Below are 18,654 nucleotides of genomic sequence, written 5' to 3'. Positions count from 1 at the left end.
TACTCTCTGTTTTTTTTACTGCGCACATACAATGCACTTATTATTGTGAGTATTTCACCATGTTGCTATAGCCCCTTTCCGTTTTTGGCTTAATTCCATACAAGGGTAAGATTACTCTTTTGCTAGGATTAAGAATTTTATTTTTACTACCAAATATTTATTTAATCCACTCTCTCAACTAGGTTCATGGTCAACATCGAGTATATGTGCAAGGAGGTATTTTATACCAATTAAGTGATTAATTTCCAAGTGTATCTAGTGTAACAATTAAGTATTACTTACTTTGGCACCAATACTATCATTTACTCATTTTATACTTGTATCCTTTCTCAACAATCTCTACTAGATGTTTAATTTAAGATATCTTTATAATTTTTGATCTTATAAATGATGTACCAAATATATATTTTTTGTGGAAATTAACAAAAGGATCTTACAACTAGAAATAGGTAATCATCATGCAAATAATACTAAACTTTTCAAGATGATTTCTTGTGCAACACCCACCTAATTTCTTAAACATAGCTATTGGATATTTTATAATTTTTTAACAGTATACAATGTTACTTTACTTCATTCACACATGTCTATGTCTCCCAATTTGTTTACGCATATACTTCATCATCATTACAGATAATAAACTTCTTTCTCTACTTACTATCCAACAATGGTTGAATGTGATTTACTAATTAACATGTGTTATTAAATACATCTTCCAAAGAGTTGTTTGTTTCCCCTAGGCAACATATATTTTTTGTAGGTAATGATACTCCAACAATAATTTTACTAGTATTTATAACTAAATTTACATAATGAAATTTATTTTAATTTTCATAGAAATGTTCTTCCACTTTTCTTTTCCTTGGCTCTTTAACACATAAATTTATTTGTTTCTTTATCTGGTAAGTTATTTTCGTTGTAGATAGGATCATAAGCCAAAACATTGTAACTTGTGACTCCAATAACACTTGTAATATATCCCTTGCTCTAAATTTACTTCAGTAAAAAAATTAGTTTTATATCATACTTGACAATGTTCTAGCATTAATTACCATTGGTCTTAACGTAAATTATCTCGTATTGCATACATTAACACAAAAATGCCATACTTACATGTATAATTTCTTCCCCTTTACCATTTATGCAAAGGGGTTAAATTCTTATGTCTATAATTGTTGTTCCATATAGTACGCACATGGAATTTGGCTATTTGCATTTATTATGATAATTATGGTTTACCTTTGTTATATTTGTGATGTTTGATATTAATTTCGTGAATGCGGGATTGATATGAAACTATAAAGTGCCTTGCTAAAGTTCTATGGTCTACACTTAATATTATTAATTAACTCTGATACAACTAACTATGTGGATCCGTCGGAACTTTCTAGATGTTTGAGTTGTATAGCTTGATGACATTAAACTTAATACGCTATGGAAGAAATAACATTCGAACATTCGTTTTTTAGAATATCTAAAGCACTTAATCATCTGCATACTCTACAGCAAGTAGAGGACCGGTCTCAAAGCAAACAGTTGAATCTGTAACTAAACTCTTCAATAATTTAAATAAAAAATCCAACATATATACAAATTCTATTATTATTTTACAGAAATAAACGAAAGCATATAGTCAAAAATCAATACCGGTCAAGAGTAGTAGTATGATGCGGCACTCTTCTCCAAGAGGTTGAAGTGATACCCGCTGCAATCTCCTCCTTTTAATATTTGAAATTCTGCACATTTGTTATATCTAATCTTTTTTTCTCTTCCGCTTGAAAACCCTACCTAGCAGCTGTCCTTGTCGGTGGGGTTCCCTCGTGTTGATTTTTTCTGCTTGCTTCTACTGTTATTTGATTTACAGGCTAAATTTTGTCTGGTCTAAGTTTTGTGATATTTCTTTTATATGGTTTTTTAATTATAAAAATGAATTCAATACTTTCAAGAATTTCTGAAATATTCAAAATTTTGAAATTTGACTGTTTTATTCTGAATTTCTAAAAAAATTACAAAATTCTATAACCTTTTTAAACTTGTTAACTTAGATTAATAAGTCATATAATTCTTTACCCTACTCATGGGATAGGACACTTGCATCTTCTTCTGTGGCAACGTTTTTGGATCTAGGTCAGAAATGTTGAGACAGAATGAATAAACGTTGGAATAATACTCTTAGATTTAATAACTTCCAAACACCTAAAAAATTGTGTGGAGTGTTTATTAGTTTTTTTTAATAGGGAAAATAGATTCAAATAATATATTTAAAATTAAACTTAATAATTGTAATTCAAATTTCTAGAAATAAAAATTTCAACTAGATTTTATAAAAAAAAACAAAATCTATTTTCTAAACAAAATTATAGCCTCCTTAAAGTAGTCTACTGCTTACACGTTAAAGCGGGCCGCTATGCACTCCAAAGGATTTCGCCTATCCAGAATGGCAAAAAGACAGGTGTAAATAATTGTGTCGAGCGCCGCTTGACTTGTACTTAATCCAAAAGCAATCCCCTTCCTATCTTAATTGGGAAGCTTTCAGTGATAAGCCCAGTGTTGTACCAACACACATATTCCGAGCCAAAATCCACAATACATGACCCCACGTTGTAGAAGATAACGAATAAAATCATTGTTACGCGAAAAAAGGTAATGCAACAGATATCAATTTTAAACTAAAAATAACTTTTTTTTAATACACAGCTTGAGTAGGTTTAATGGCTAAGAGCATGTGTTTCCTCTTAAGAGATCACAGATTCAGAACAAGAGATGAGTAGAGTATGTATGCCTTCGTAGACAGGTGGGTCCCTTGACTCACAAACAAGGGGTCTCATACACTATTTCGGTGTATGACTTGGCTGTGACCTTAAAAATGGATATTATTATTATTATTATTATTATTATTATAAATGATGACAGTGATAAGTGTACCATCTTAGTAAAGGGCTTATAGATAAATATATATGTAAGTAAATAAATTATAGTTTATATTTCAAATTACTTTTATAAATTTTAAAATTTTAATAATATGTTTTTTGTCACACACCAATACAGAAATAATTTTTTATTTTTTAAAACAGTATAAATATGCATACATGTTCATTGGACCTTCGAATGCAAACACGTTATATATATCATTATTGCCAAACAATGTAATAAGAAACACTTAAATGTCTTTATACTCTTACCCACTCATACAAGAATTGAAATGTGATTTGCTGTACCAACACCTATACAAAACCATGATACAATGGTGAATAAATAATAGTTGACTCTTGATCTGTCTTGGGTTAATCATGCGGTTGACATTACATATGTACGTACAAAGGTTATATGAGCGGGTACTTCAGGTATGAATGATTTTATGGCAATTTCTATTTGCGTGCTGGTTTATACCGCCGAGATTAATTGATGCCGCGAGTCACGTCCGGCTCTGATACTTGCCCCAACTGGCCTGCTCCACATCGTCCATCTGGCACGATGAACGGCCGGCCAGCAGGTACCATGTGCCCTACGCATGCTCAATGCTCCAGGACTCATGCGGACTGACATTCCTCGAACTTACCATTTGGCAGCCGTTTTCCCGGTTTAACTAGGATTGATCCCACGGTGGAGACGAACCCACCCAAATCAAGGGCCGTCGTCGAGCCATGAGGCGGTGGGTGATTTAATGGTCTTTATGCGTGGTTAATCCTTTAGCTCGTTTCATTGATGGGTGACCTCCTGTCGCTCACAGCTCTATGGCGCTCCGCCTTACTCAGCACTCCTTCCCTCCAGGTGGTCTGGTACGCAGCAAGAAATCTCTGCCTTCCAACACCAGTTAAGGTAACAGATTTCCTATTATTCATGGTTACCACTCTTTTCGTTTTGTGCTCATGTTCTCCGCAGGCTTTTAAATCTCATAGCTCACGTTATGGTTACGATTCTTTTAGTCTTTGTATTTATATTCTTCCGCGGGTTTTTAAACTCACAGTTCTGGTTACGATGGTGTTTTCAGGTGAAGGGTTCAGTTGCTAAAGCCGATGGCGTCGAAGAGCCTACCCCGCTTCTCCACCATCCCATGCCCGGGTAAGAATTTATGCATATACTGTAAGGCTCGCAGGGCTTTTCCATGGTAACGGACTGAGCCGCTGTCCATTTTGACAGGATATCAGAGTTTGCTTATGCATCGGAATCCCTTCGCCATGTACAGGGGTTTCCTTCCATGAAGAAATTTACGTTTCTCTCTCATTTTGTTGTTTGTAATTTAACTTGGTCTCTTCGCCAGCATTCAGGCGGAAACCTCAGTTGAGAGGCGCTGTATGCCCGACTTGTGTTGTATAATTTGTTTCATTATTATGGACTGTTAGTCGTTGAAGACGGACGAATGTTACCGGTTGATTTACTGGGTTTTTTCCTCTATGATACTGTTTCGAATTTAGTTTTTGTTTAAAGAAATATTACTGGTTCATATGGAAGCCTTTACCTGGGCTCTAATACTTTTACTCAGTGTATATTGGGCGTACTTGCCCTCTCTGTGACTTTTATTGTGAATATAAATTTTGAGCATGTATCCTTGTTCGTTTTCAATGTATGTTCGCTTCTACTGTTAGTTTGTCTTGTGACGCCGGTCTGGCAATGAAAGCCCTTGCTGGCTATAAATGATTCAAACATAGCTTTGGCGATTCTTTTCAGGCTCAGGGGCACCTGTTATCGTTTAGTACGTATGCATGGTGGGCACGGCCCCTCCTCTGTTCCTCGAGAAGAGGAGTATTTCTGTCATTGTTTTCTCTCTGCATACTTAAATATTCTATTAAATGTTGAGGTTGTATACTTGGTAATGGATTATTGCTCTAAAATATATGCATTGTTCCACAGTTGATTCGAACGGCTTGTATTTTCTTTGGTAGTAAGTCTGGGTATCTCCGGGTATTTTACTGTTGTTCTCGGTTCGAAATGTAAACTCAATGATTATGCACAGTGTTGAATTCTCTTGATTGATTTCTACCTAGGCTACAGAAGATGGCTTACACAATAATCGGTTTCCTGTTTTATTTCTTTACCGCTTATGCTACAGGGGTTTTATTTCGGCATGGATTCGCTGTTTTTCTTTTGATTGAAAAATCTAATTCCATCTCTGCCAGTTGCGCAGCGACTAATTCCTAAAAATGGTCAAATCATTTTTCCCTTCACCTTTACTTGCCTATCAAAGACCTTAAATAATTCCACAGGTTATAAACAAATTCTTTAGTGCTTTAGCAAGTCGTACTTGAGCAGAAGCAAACCTTTTCGTAGCGCTTGTCAACCTCTCGACCTTAGGAAGATCCTCCTTGATCTTCCACCCCCAAGCACTTCTGCAGATCTTCACTGTCTGCAACCCTCTGGTTATACCAAAGTCACGCTATCTGGTCCTAACCAGACGTAGCGGTTCAGGAAGCCTCTCACTTCCAAGCACATGCCATCTGATCTCTACCAGACATAGCATATCTTAGTTCAACTGCCATCTGATCCTTACCAGACTTGGCATTCCCCTTTTCCCCCTTTTCCTCTGGGGTCTCAACCATCACATGAAGGTAGTTAGGTTTTTCTCTTGTTTCAACTACCTCAATAGCTACTAACAACAATTAATCACATACTTAATTAAACAGTAGTAGCACAATTAATTATCATAATAATTAACAGCAGTAGCAACATAGTTATTATAATTTTACCAAACAGAACTTTAGTTCACAGTTAAATTTACTGTCTTACTTAACATTATCGCTTTACTAGGAGCATTACATCTCCCCCTCCTGAAGTTCAACATCGTCCCGATGTTGTTGTTCACCCAGAAACAATCCGGGATAAGCTTCTTTCATACTCTGCTCATCCTCCCAGGTGGCCTCATCTGGCCCAAAGTGCTGCCATTGCACTTTAACCTAGTTGATGACCTTTTTCCGCAGCTCGACCCTTCTCCGATCTAGTATGTTCACTGGCTCGACCAGGAACTCTCCTTCCGGTTCCACCTGAAACACATAATATTCAGATTAGCAGTTTCCTAACATTCCATTTTGATTTATGTTTATCTTACAGCATCTTCTTACCTGAATGTCCTGCCAACTTATTATGTGTCTAGGGTCATAAACATATTTCTTTAAAATGGATACATGGAAAACATTATGGACCCGGATATGGCTAGGTAGGGCTAGCTGATAAGCTACCGGCCCCACTCGTGCTAAAATCTGGAAGGGCCCACAAAAGCGAGGTGCCAATTTGGCACAAGCATTCCATTGTAGAGTACTTCTCCTTGCCCGGATTCTGACATATACATGTTCACCCACCTGGTATTCTTTAAAGGTTCTTTTCCGATCTGCAAAATTTTTTTGTCTGTCCTGAGCTATTTTTAAATTAGCCCGGACTCTCTTGACCATAGCTTCCATCTCTTCCAACATTTCAGGACCCAGCATGAGTCTGTCTTCCGGTCCACCCCAACTAGATGGCGTACGACATTTTCGGCCGTAAAGTACTTCGAATGGACTCATCCGCAAGGATGCATGATATCCATTGTTATAAGCAAACTCTACAAGGTGTAAGTACTCCTCCCATCGAGTGGGTTGTTGCATCACATATGACCTCAGCATGTCCTCCACCACCTGATTCACCCGCTCAGTCTGCCCGTCAGTTTTTGGATGATAAGCGGTGCTAAAATTCAATTGAGTCCCCAGACCTTCAAATAAGGTCTTCAAAAAGGCTCATGTGAATTTGACATCGCGATCAGATATGATAGTTTTTGGCAGCCCATGGAGCTTAAATATGTTCTGCATGAAAACATTTGCGATTTGAGCCGCACGATATGTAGATTGAACTGGTATGAAGTGAGCTGACTTACTGAGTTTGTCTACTACAACCATTATAGAGTCATTGTTCTTCTTGGACTTTGGTAACCCCGTAATGAAGTCCATGGTGATAATCTCCCACTTCCATTCTGGTATAGGTAATGGCTGTAGTAAACCCGTAGGGTGTTGATGTTCAGCCTTAACCTATTGACATTCTAAGCATCTCACCAGATATTCTACCACATCCCTTCTCATGCCTGGCCAATGATATTCCTTCCGAAGCGAGGTGATTAATTTTTGATAGCCCGGATGTCCCGCATAAGGGCTTTTATGATATTCATCCAGAATCTTTTCTTTAATATCGCTCTGATTGGGTACATAAATTCTTTTCTGGTAACACAAAATTTTGGCTGCATTCAATTCATAACCTTGTTGTATTATGTGGGTATTTAAATTCTGCACCAGCTGCTTCTTTTGTAGGTAGATTCGATCTTGTGCAGCGGCCTCTTCAATTTCTTTGCCAAGGGTGGACTGTCCTTCACTAATACCAATTTCATAAATGCAATGCACTTTTCGACTCAGTGCATCGGCCACCCTGTTTTCTTTTCCTTTCAGGTGCTTAATTTCAAAATCGAAACTCCCCAAAAAGTCTACCCACCTAGCTTGCCTAGCGTTTAAAGTTGGTTGACTAAAGTAGCTAGTTAAGCTATGGTGATCGGTCATCAACAAGAATTTTCTTCCCACCAAATAATGGCGCCACATTTTCAGCGCATGAACTACAGCAGTTAGTTCCAGATCATAGGCAGAATACTTCTGCTCATGCTCTTTCAATTTTCTGGATTCGTACGCGATCACCTTCCCTTCCTGCATTAGCACCCCTCCTACACCCTCTTTGCTTGCATCTGTGCAAACTACATACTCCTTTTCTGGGTCTGCAACACTCAGCACAGGTGCAGTGGTGAGCAGGTTTTTGAGCTGTTCGAAGCTCCGTTGACAATCTGCTGTCCACTTGAATATCTTTCCCTTCTTTTGCAAAGAGGTGATAGGATATGCAACCCTGGAGAAACCTTCCACAAACCGCCAGTAATATCCAGCCAGCCCCATGAAAGATCTGATATCTGCCATGTCCTTTGGTATTGGCCATTCCATTATGGTTTTGATCTTTTCGGGGTCCACAACTATACCTTCTTTAGTGATGATATGCCCCAAATATTGGATCTGTTCTTTATAAAAATCACATTTGCTAAATTTACCATATAGCTGATGTTCCCGTAGTGTCTGTAACACTAATCTGAGATGCTCCTCATGCTCTTTAATATTCTGGGAGTATATAAGTATATCATCAATAAAGATTAACACGAATTTGTCTAGGTACTGATGAAATACACTATTCATCAAGCACATAAATGTCGCAGGTGCATTGGTCAACCCGAAAGGCAGTACCACAAACTCGTAGTGCCCGTAACGAGTTCGAAAAGCTGTTTTGGCTATGTCCTCATCCTTAATTCTGATTTGATGATAGCCTGACCTCAAGTCGATCTTTGAGAAGATTGTCGCCCCCTTCACCTGATCAAACAGTTCATCAATACGGGGTAGTGGATATCTGTTTTTAACTATCAATTTATTCAGCTGTCTATAATCTATGCACATACGGAGAGTTCCGTCCTTTTTCCTAACAAACAATACAGGGGCTCCCCAAGGAGATACGCTGGGACGAATATACTTCTTGTCCAACAACTCTTGCAGCTGCATCTTTAATTCAGTTAATTCCGTCACACTCATCCGGTACGGTGGTTGGGATACTAGGGCTGCACCGGGTACCAATTCTATGGTGAAATCCAAATCTCTTTTGGGCGGCAGCCCTGGTATTTCTTCAGGAAATACATCTGTAAAATCTCGCACTACTGGTATACTCTCCATAGTCGCAATTTTATCTTCAAATCTATCATATCCTACTTGTACTGCATATATCTGACATTTCTTCCGGATACTTTTAGCTAGCTGTGAGGCCGTAATTGGCCGGATCTGCACCGGTTTTTGGATACCTTGAATTTCCTTTTCTTTTCCCAGTTCATCTCGGTAAGAAATTGTTTTTGTCTTGCAGTTTATTACAGACCACTGCCTTTCCAGCCAATCCATCCCTATCAACACATCATACGAACCGAGAGGGAGTACATTCAATTCTGTCATTACTGTCTGACCGGCTAACCTTAGTGGACAGTTGCTGACCTTAGCCAGCACTCGTCTTTTGGCCCCGGTGGCAAGCTGTACTAACCATGGATTCTTAAACTTAATAGCTTGCAAACTACAATTTTCCACAACTTTGGGACTTATGTAGCTTAAAGTAGCTCCTGGGTCTACTAAAATGGAAACAGTTCGATCAAGGATCTTACCTTCAAATTCTATCATTGTTGGCTGGTAATCAGCTTGTCGATCCTCGAGTGTGGCATTTATTCTGGGTATGGACCGAGCCACGTCTCCCACTGTGGAGGCTTCGTAAATCTGGGACACCTGATCGCTTTCCTTCCGGTGAGGGCAATTTTTAATATAATGTGGTCCGCCACAACCCCAGCACTGAACCGATGGCCTAGCTGAGCCCTCATTATCAGCTCTACCCGACTGTTCACTGTATTTAGATTCAGTAGGTGGCTTAAATCTGATCTGATTCCTTGATGGGTTTCTATTGCTGGCCCCTTTTGAGAATCCCTTGTGAAAATTGCTGCGAGTTCCCTTAACTCCTACAGTCATTCTGCTGCCCTTTTTATCTGCCCAGCGCTTCCCAGAATTTTCTCCTTTTTGTTTATTCTGCTGATAACATATTCTAGCCTTCCGTATTGCTTCGTCCATCATTTTCGGATTATCAAATTCGATTCTTTCCCGCATTGCCTGGGGTAGGCTGCTAACAAACCGCTGCACCTTAGCCTTTTCCTCCCGAATGTACGGTACATAGCGAAGCAAAGATGTAAATTTAGTTATGAACTCATCTATGGTCTGCTGTCCAAGCCGCAAATCATGAAATTCTCGTGCTTTTTCATCATAGAAGCATTCTGTCAGGTACTTTTCCTTGAAATATCTTTGAAAAGTCTCCCAAGTCACATCTTGCTCACTCACCCCCCACACCATCTTGACTTCTTCCCACCATAATGTAGCCTTGGCCTGCAGCTGGAAGATGGCCAGCCGTGCCTTAAGATGGTGATCATACTCGTACACTTGGAAATACTTGTTCATGTTGATTAGCCAAGCCTCTGCAGCTTCCTCCGATTCCCCATCAAAATGTGGTGGTTTAATCTTCCGAAACTCCCCTTGCAGTTCTATCCGCTGTCTCTTTGGAGTTTGATATTCAGAAGCGTTAACAGACTTCTCTCCTCGAACCTCCGCCCTTTCCTCTGTTTCCTCCTGTTCGGTGTGATAGCCTTGTTCATCTGATACTCGTGTCTGCTCAGGCCTAGGATGAGACTGCTGTTGATTTTGTTTATCGGATAAACTTTTCAGGATCCTCTCTTGTTCCATGTTTAGTCTTGCGTTGTCCTCACGCAAACGGGCCATTTCGTCCTTCAGTTCCTGGACTGTCTTCAATATAGTCAAATCAGTGTTGCAGGCTTCCTCTCCCAGTTTTACCCATATCTCAGGATTCCCCTGAGGGTGAGTAACATTGTCTGGTCGATTCAAATTTCCATTAGGAGCACTACTTGTTCTCCTCATTCTGCTGTCACCTGAACAAAATTAGCTCATTTCAACAGATGTAATTTTTATATTTCAATATACCCCTTGCTTGCTTGTTAGGGAGTTACTTATGCATTGCTGTCTCCATTAAAATTAACCCGAGGTCACAGAGTTGTAACCTGGGCTCTGATACCACTTGTCACACACCAATACAGAAATAATTTTTTATTTTTTACCACAGTATAAATATGCATACATGTTCATTGGACCTTCGAATGCAAACACGTTATATATATCATTATTTCCAAACAATGTAATAAGAAACACTTAAATGTCTTTATACTCTTACCCACTCATACAAGAATTGAAATGTGATTTGCTGTACCAACAACTATACATAACCATGATACAATGGCGAATAAACAATAGTTGACTCTTGATCTGTCTTGGGTTAATCATGCGGTTGACATTACATATGTATGTACAAAGGTTATATGAGCGGGTACTTCAGGTATGAATGATTTTATGGCAATTTCTATTTGCGTGCTGGTTTATACCGCCGAGATTAATTGATGCCGCGAGTCACGTCCGGCTCTGATACTTGCCCCAACTGGCCTGCTCCACATCGTCCATCTGGCACGATGAACGGCCGGCCAGCAGGTACCATGTGCCCTCCGCGTGCTTAATGCTCCAGGACTCATGCGGACTGACATTCCTCGAACTTACCATTTGGCAGCCGTTTTCCCGGTTTAACTAGGATTGATCCCACGGTGGAGACGAACCCGCCCAAATCAAGGGCTGTCGTCGAGCCATGAGGCGGTGGGTGATTTAATGGTCTTTATGCGTGGTTAATCCTTTAGCTCGTTTCATTGATGGGTGACCTCCTGTCGCTCACAGCTCTATGGCGCTCCGCCTTACTCAGCACTCCTTCCCTCCAGGCGGTCTGGTACGCAGCAGGAAATCTCTGCCTTCCAACACCAGTTAAGGTAACTGATTTCCTATTATTCATGGTTACCACTCTTTTCGTTTTGTGCTCATGTTCTCCGCAGGCTTTTAAATCTCACAGTTCAGGTTATGGTTACGATTCTTTTCGTTTTGTGTTCATATTCTTCCGCGGGTTTTTAAATCTCACAGTTCTGGTTATGATGGTGTTTTCAGGTGAAGGGTTCGGTTGCTAAAGCCGACGGCGTCGAAGAGCCTACTCCGCTTCTCCACCATCCCATGCCCGGGTAAGAATTTATGCATCTATTGTAAGGCTCGTAGGGCTTTTCCATGGTAACGGACTGAGCCGCTGTCCATTTTGACAGGATATCAGAGTTTGCTTATGCATCGGAATCCCTTCGCCATGTACAGGGGTTTCCTTCCATGAGGAAATTTACGTTTCTCTCACATTTTGTTGTTTGTAATTTATCTGGTCTCTTCGCCAGCATTCAGGCGGAAACCTCAGTTGAGAGGCGCTGTATGCCCGACTTGTGTTGTATAATTTGTTTCATTATTATGGACTGTTAGTCGTTGAAGACGAACGAATGTTACCGATTGATTTACTGGGTCTTTTCCTCTATGATACTGTTTCGAATTTGGTTTTTGTTTAAGGAAATATTACTGGTTCATATGGAAGCCTTTACCTGGGCTCCAATACTTTTACTCAGTGTATATTGGGCGTACTTGCCCTCTTTGTGACTTTTATTGTGAATATAAATTTTAAGCATGTATCCTTGATCGTTTTCAATGTATGTTTGCTTCTACTGTTAGTTTGTCATGAGACGCCGGTTTGGCAATGAAAGCCCTTGCTGGCTATACAATGATTCAAACATGGCTTCGGCGATTCTTTTCAGGCTCAGGGATACCTGTTATCGTTTAGTACGTATGCATGGTGGGCACGGCCCCTCCTCTGTTCCTCGAGAACAGGAGTATTTCCGTCATTGTTTTCTCTCTGCATACTTAAATATTCTATTAAATGTTGAGGTTGTATACTTGGTAATTGATTGTTGCTCTAAAATATATGCATTGTTCCACAGTTGATTCGAACGGCTTGTATTTTCTTTGGTAGTAAGTCTGGGTATCTCCGGGTACTTTACTGTTGTTCTCGGTTCGAAATGTAAACTCAATGATTATGCACAGTGTTGAATTCTCTTGATTGATTTCTACCTAGGCTACAGAAGATGGCTTACACAATAATCGTTTCCCTGTTTTATTTCTTTACCGCTTATGCTACAGGGGTTTTATTTCGGCATGGATTCGCTGTTTTTCTTTTGATTGAAAAATCTAATTCCATCTCTGCCAGTTGCGCAGAGACTAATTCCTAAAAATGGTCAAATCATTTTTCCCATTACCTTTACTTGCCTATCAAAGACCTTAAATAATTCCACAGGTTATAAACAAATTCTTTAGTGCTTTAGCAAGCCGTACCTGAGCAGAAGCAAACCTCTTCGTAGCGCTTGTCAACCTCCCGACCTTAGGAAGATCCTCCTCGATCTTCCACCCCCAAGCACTTCTGCAGATCTTCACTGTCTGCAACCCTCTGGTTATACCAGAGTCACGCTATCTGGTCCTAACCAGACGTAGCGGTTCAGGAAGCCTCTCACTTCCAAGCACATGCCATCTGATCTCTACCAGACATAGCATATCTCAGTTCAACTGCCATCTGATCCTTACCAGACTTGGCATTCCTCTTTTCCCCCTTTTCCTCTGGGGTCTCAACCGTCACATGAAGGTAGTTAGGTTTTTCTCTTGTTTCAACTACCTCAATAGCTACTAACAACAATTAATCACATACTTAATTAAACAGTAGTAGCACAATTAATTATCATAATAATTAACAGCAGTAGCAACATAGTTATTATAATTTTACCAAACAGAACTTTAGTTCACAGTTAAATTTACTGTCTTACTTAACATTATCCCTTTACTAGGAGCATTACATTTTTAATAGTTATATTTGAAAAAATTATTTAATTTTTATAAAGTCTGATTTTTTTATAAAATGTTATATTTATTTATGTTTAAATTTTAATAAAAATATATAAACAAGGGGGTGTGATACACCAATTTGGTGTCTGGCAAGGGTTCTCATACGCCAATTTTAAATTATTTTTATAAATTATAAAATTTTAATAATATGTTTTTAATAGTTATATTTGAAAAATTATTTAATTTTTATAAAGCCTGAATTTTTTATAATGATAAAAAATATTTATTTATGTTTAAATATTAATAAAAATATATAAACAAAGGGTCTCATACACCAATTTCGTGTCTGGCTTGGCTGTGACCTTAAAAATGTATATTATTATTATTATTATTATTATTATTATTATAAATAATAGTGATAACACCAACCATCTTAATAAAGGGCAATTATAGATAATATATGTAAGTAAATAAACAATTTCAAATTATTTTTATAAATTTCAAAATTTTAATAATATGTTTTTAATAGTTATATTTGAAAAAAAAGATAAATTAATAATATGTTTTTAATTGTTATATTTGAAAAAATTATTTAATTTTTATAAAGTCTTTTTTATAAAATGTCAAAAATATTAATTTATATTTAAATTTTAATAAAAATATATATGTACAAAATATAAAAAATATTTAGTATCTATAAAAACTAAATAAATATTATTATATAAATTAAAATAGATATTATTATAGGTTGACATAGATTTAAAAGAAAGAGGTGAAAAATATGATGTGAAGCATTAGCCATTAAAAACTAATTAGGAAAGGAAAAAATTACTTTGTCAATTAAAAGTAATTAAAATTAATTTTTTTTAACTTGATAGTAGAAAAACTTTAGAAAAAAAAAATTAATATTTAAAAATAAAAAAAATATAAAAAAAATAAAAACATTAATTTTAAAATTAAAAAATTATATAATTAATCTAATTTCTTAATAAAAAAATAAAATAAAAATATTTTAAAATAATATAATATATATATAAAATAAAAAACATTTACATATATAATTTTTTATTTATTTTAGATTTTATAAATTATAAAATTTCAAATTACTATTGAATATTTTATCTTCTAAACTTACGTAAATATAAAAGAATCCTTTTGTCATATAATTTAACCATTTTCTCCCCTTTCTTAAATTATTTTACTCCGCTCATCCACGGACTATAGAAATAAATAATTAAGTTGTGCAGGAAAAATTTACTTTCTTTCACATGTAAACTAGTAATTTAAATATTTAATAGGTCGGTGGTAAGAGTTCATCTTTATTAGCAAATTTATAGACATTACAACTATATACTGTGTTGAAAACGCATTTCACAAAGTAAGCATGTTGGCTCTCGCAATTGACGATATTGCTTTCAATGTTGTGATCGCACTGTTGGTTGGGACCACCACGGGTTGAGCACGTGGAGTTGTCATTCATTAAATTACCGGTTTACGTGAGAGAAAGTGCAATATTTACGCCGTAAGGCGTTCCCTCTGAAATGAACTCTCCTTATTGTCTATTTGTCACCCTTAAATACCGTTAGATTATAGGTTAGACGATCGAGAAAGGTTGAACCGTTGGATCACAAAAAAAAAGTAATGAAGAATTGTTGCAGGTATTCGAAAGTAATTAAGAATTATTGCAGGTATTCGATTCGCCTGGCCTGGCTCATACTGTGATATGCGTAGAGGGTAATGCTGTTACCCTCGCACAGGAAAGCGTGCTTCCGACTTTTCCATTCATGGTCTCTGGCCCAATTACAGCGACGGGAAATGGCCACAGTTAAGAATTGTTGCAGGTATTCGAAAGTAATTAAGAATTGTTGCAGGTATTCGATTCGCCTAGCCTGGTTTATACTGTGATATGCGTAGAGGGTAATGCTGTTACCCTCGCACAGGAAAGCCTGCTTCCGACTTTTCCATTCATGGTCTCTGGCCAATTACAGTGATGGGAAATGGCCACAATTCTGTGATTCTTGGTCTCTGGCCCAATTACAGCGACGGGAAATGGCCACAGTTCTGTGATTCTTCCAGAGAATTCGATTACTCAAAGGTGCTGCTCACTCTATACTTTTGACTTATACGATCATGGCCGTATTTTATGTATTGTGAGAGAATTTGCAGATTTCAGATCTGAAGGAAGAGCTGAACAAATATTGGGATTCTTTAAGCTGTCCTAATAGTGATGGACACAAATTCTATGGGTACCAATGGGAGAAGCACGACACTTGCTCTCTCAATCTTGATGAGCATTCATACTTTGAGTCGGCTCTTTCCTTGAGAGAAAATATGGACATTCTCGGGGCGCTTAAAGAAGCAGGTGACCAGATACTAGGAGACCGCTGCCAAATTAATTCTTTCATACAAAATCAATATTTAGATTTGTAATAGTAATTGGTAGTTTGTTTGCGGGTATTAAACCTGACGGAAGAGAATACTGTTTGAGGAATATCAAAGAAGCCATTGGAGAAAGCACTGGACAACCGCCAAGAATCGAATGCAACAGATGTGAGGAGGGAGAGCATCAACTATATCAGTTGTATGTGTTGATAAATGGGATGCTTTCACTGTTATCGAATGCCCCCTTTTACCCGCACAACAATTGCCTTTCCATGCTTGTTTTTCCTACTTTCTGGGACAACGATCACAAGATCCAAGAAGCTTTCACAAGCGAAAACAATACTAATGGAACAGAGGATCATTAGCTCTCCATAGTGAGCATTTCTTTCATCTGTCCAATTTTTAGGGCCAAGGGTTTGTTCAGTCAGGTCGGTTCCTGATCAAGAAAGATCGATTGCATCGCGTGAGGAGCAGGGGACCTATTGCACTTTACCACAACAGGGCATTGCCTATCCTGGTAAGCATGTTGTAGACGAACCGCCAGACTAGAGATTCTTCTCCTTGATCCAACAACCTGATCAATTATTTCTAATTTTTCGTCCCTCTTGGTTAGGAGTTTTTGACTAGCCATGCAAGAAGTCAGGCCATGAGACCATCTTGTAAAATTCCTAACGAACATAACGCTGTTCATAGTCACCAACATATTTTGGAGAGGCCTGAATGAAGAAAGCTATGAATTTCAATTATTAGCAAAGAGTTTTGACCTTAATGTTCAAGGTTGGTTTAATACCTGCTTCGTTTCCTGTCATAGCCAAGAAAGAGAGGTTGCAACGGTCAAGCATCAAAGTATCAATCATAAAACAAATTGTATTAAGAAAAATACAATGTCTAGAACATATGTTTTCCTGAAATGCAACCTCAAATCAACTTATAGGACTCCTGCTGCCACAAAGAAATTCCAGTCTATTCCAAAAACAGAGAATCCAAGAAGTCAACTGAATAACAAAACATGGGTCGTGTGTACTTTACCATTTACTATTTCCTGTATGACCATTGGAATATTAATACCACGATAAGATTCCCCCTCCGACATAAAATGGATTAGATAGAAACTCAGGGAATGCTTCAAACCACTGCGTCCAAGATTATAAACTGTACTGAGATTCGCAAAAATCTATACACTTGTAAAATATTTTTTTTGTAGCGTGATAGAACTGAAAACCTTTATGAGGAAAGTATGTATATCTGAAGCAGCCTTAAAATCTCCAGTCTTGTAATCTGTAGCTGTATTGGAGTAAGAAAAACCAGTCCCAACTGGAGAATCAACAAAAAGAATGTTGGAGACCTACATGTGCAAAACCATTCAAGGTTAATCCATTACAATAAAAATTTATACATTCAGTGGCATCCAAGTTAAGTCCAAGTTGGATGAGAAACAATTTAATAATGGAAAATTCCAAAGTGATGAAAGCAACAGAACATAAAAGTTGATAACAGAGATGCTTTATCAGTGACATAATCTAGTATGCTCACTTGACAAATGTTTGAAAGAAGGAAAAGAATTTGGTTCCCTAATTAAAAACATTTCATTATAACCATAGTGGCAGAGGCACGAGCCTTGAACGCCAACCTTAGTCCAAGAGTGTGAATTGGGGATGAGCGTGGGCAAACTCCCAGAATTGTTATTGAGATTAAAACTCATTGGACCTGCAATAGGAGAAAAACTTTGGGATAAATATTAGAAGATATCTATCATTTTATTTTACAAATTTCTAAAAATCGCTATTATGTTCTGTTTTTCTCTACACAAGGATTGCATCAAAATAGCCTCCCACCCTGCCTAGCCTTGCAAGTCTGGCAAGTGCATTATCTTTTCATGATCAATGCTGAACATTGAATAGGTAATGTTTCAAGAGTATGAAATCCATAATTTATCGATTTCCGTTATTCTTTGGTTTACAATGATATCTTAGTATTGCATAAGCCTAATTATAACAGCAGTTGACTCGGTTTTGGGTGCCAATTCCAACAACATGGGTAAAAGTGAGCTTACAGTTAGCCATTTGAACAAGCCGTTCCCATGGCCAGATTACACAATTTGAAAACTTAATATGTACAAGATCAAAATTCATTCAGTAAATAGCAACTTTGAGCATTGAAACAGACAATAAGAGCAAGAATTCCCATAGCTGACCAATCTCATAGACAAATCCAGTGAAACCGGTGCAACCAGGACCTCCCTCAAGCCAAAGAAGAGGTGGATCATTTGCTGGATTACTTTCTGACTTCACAAAATAGTAGAAAAGTTCTCTTCCATTGCCCTCACTAACTGTCACATACTTGCATGAATATGAAGAAAAAAAAAGGATTTCATGCAGTTAATTGGTCATCCGATAGAATATAAGAGTGGTAGAATCACATCTTTAAGCACTCCATATAACAATTTTCGCTCCTACTCTTTTACATATTTTGAACTCTCCATACAACAACTTTGACTTTAATATTTTTTAGCTTCAATTGTCACCAAATTTATTAAGTATCCATAGAAATTAAACTCTGTTCAAACATATTCACAGTGTGTGCATAACAATTAGAGATCTGTATATATTTTATGCTTTTCTGTCTTTCTTTGTCATATAAGCATGCATTCTACAAGCTATGAACTCTTTGGTTATGTTCTTAATCTTTGCATAAATACACAGCTAATTGTTTATTTACAAACAAGAGCAAATTCATGCATGCTATTTTTGAACATGACTGTGTTAATGAATAAATATTCTTTCCAGGTGCTGCCTTGCAATTCAGCTGAAGTGAGGTGATAATCAGAGATATAATTACATGGGTAATGAATAAATTAACCACAAATTGCATGGACTTCGTCAGGGAAGACATTGTTATGGAAATACAACCA

The sequence above is a fragment of the Pinus tabuliformis genome, chromosome 4_1 (assembly GCF_031772625.1).
Source record: "Pinus tabuliformis cultivar Carrire ecotype Pingquan chromosome 4_1, CPIR1, whole genome shotgun sequence".
Lineage (NCBI taxonomy): Eukaryota > Viridiplantae > Streptophyta > Pinopsida > Pinales > Pinaceae > Pinus > Pinus tabuliformis.
The sequence above is the reverse complement of the archived record's forward strand: the minus strand, read 5'-3'. Positions refer to the sequence as shown.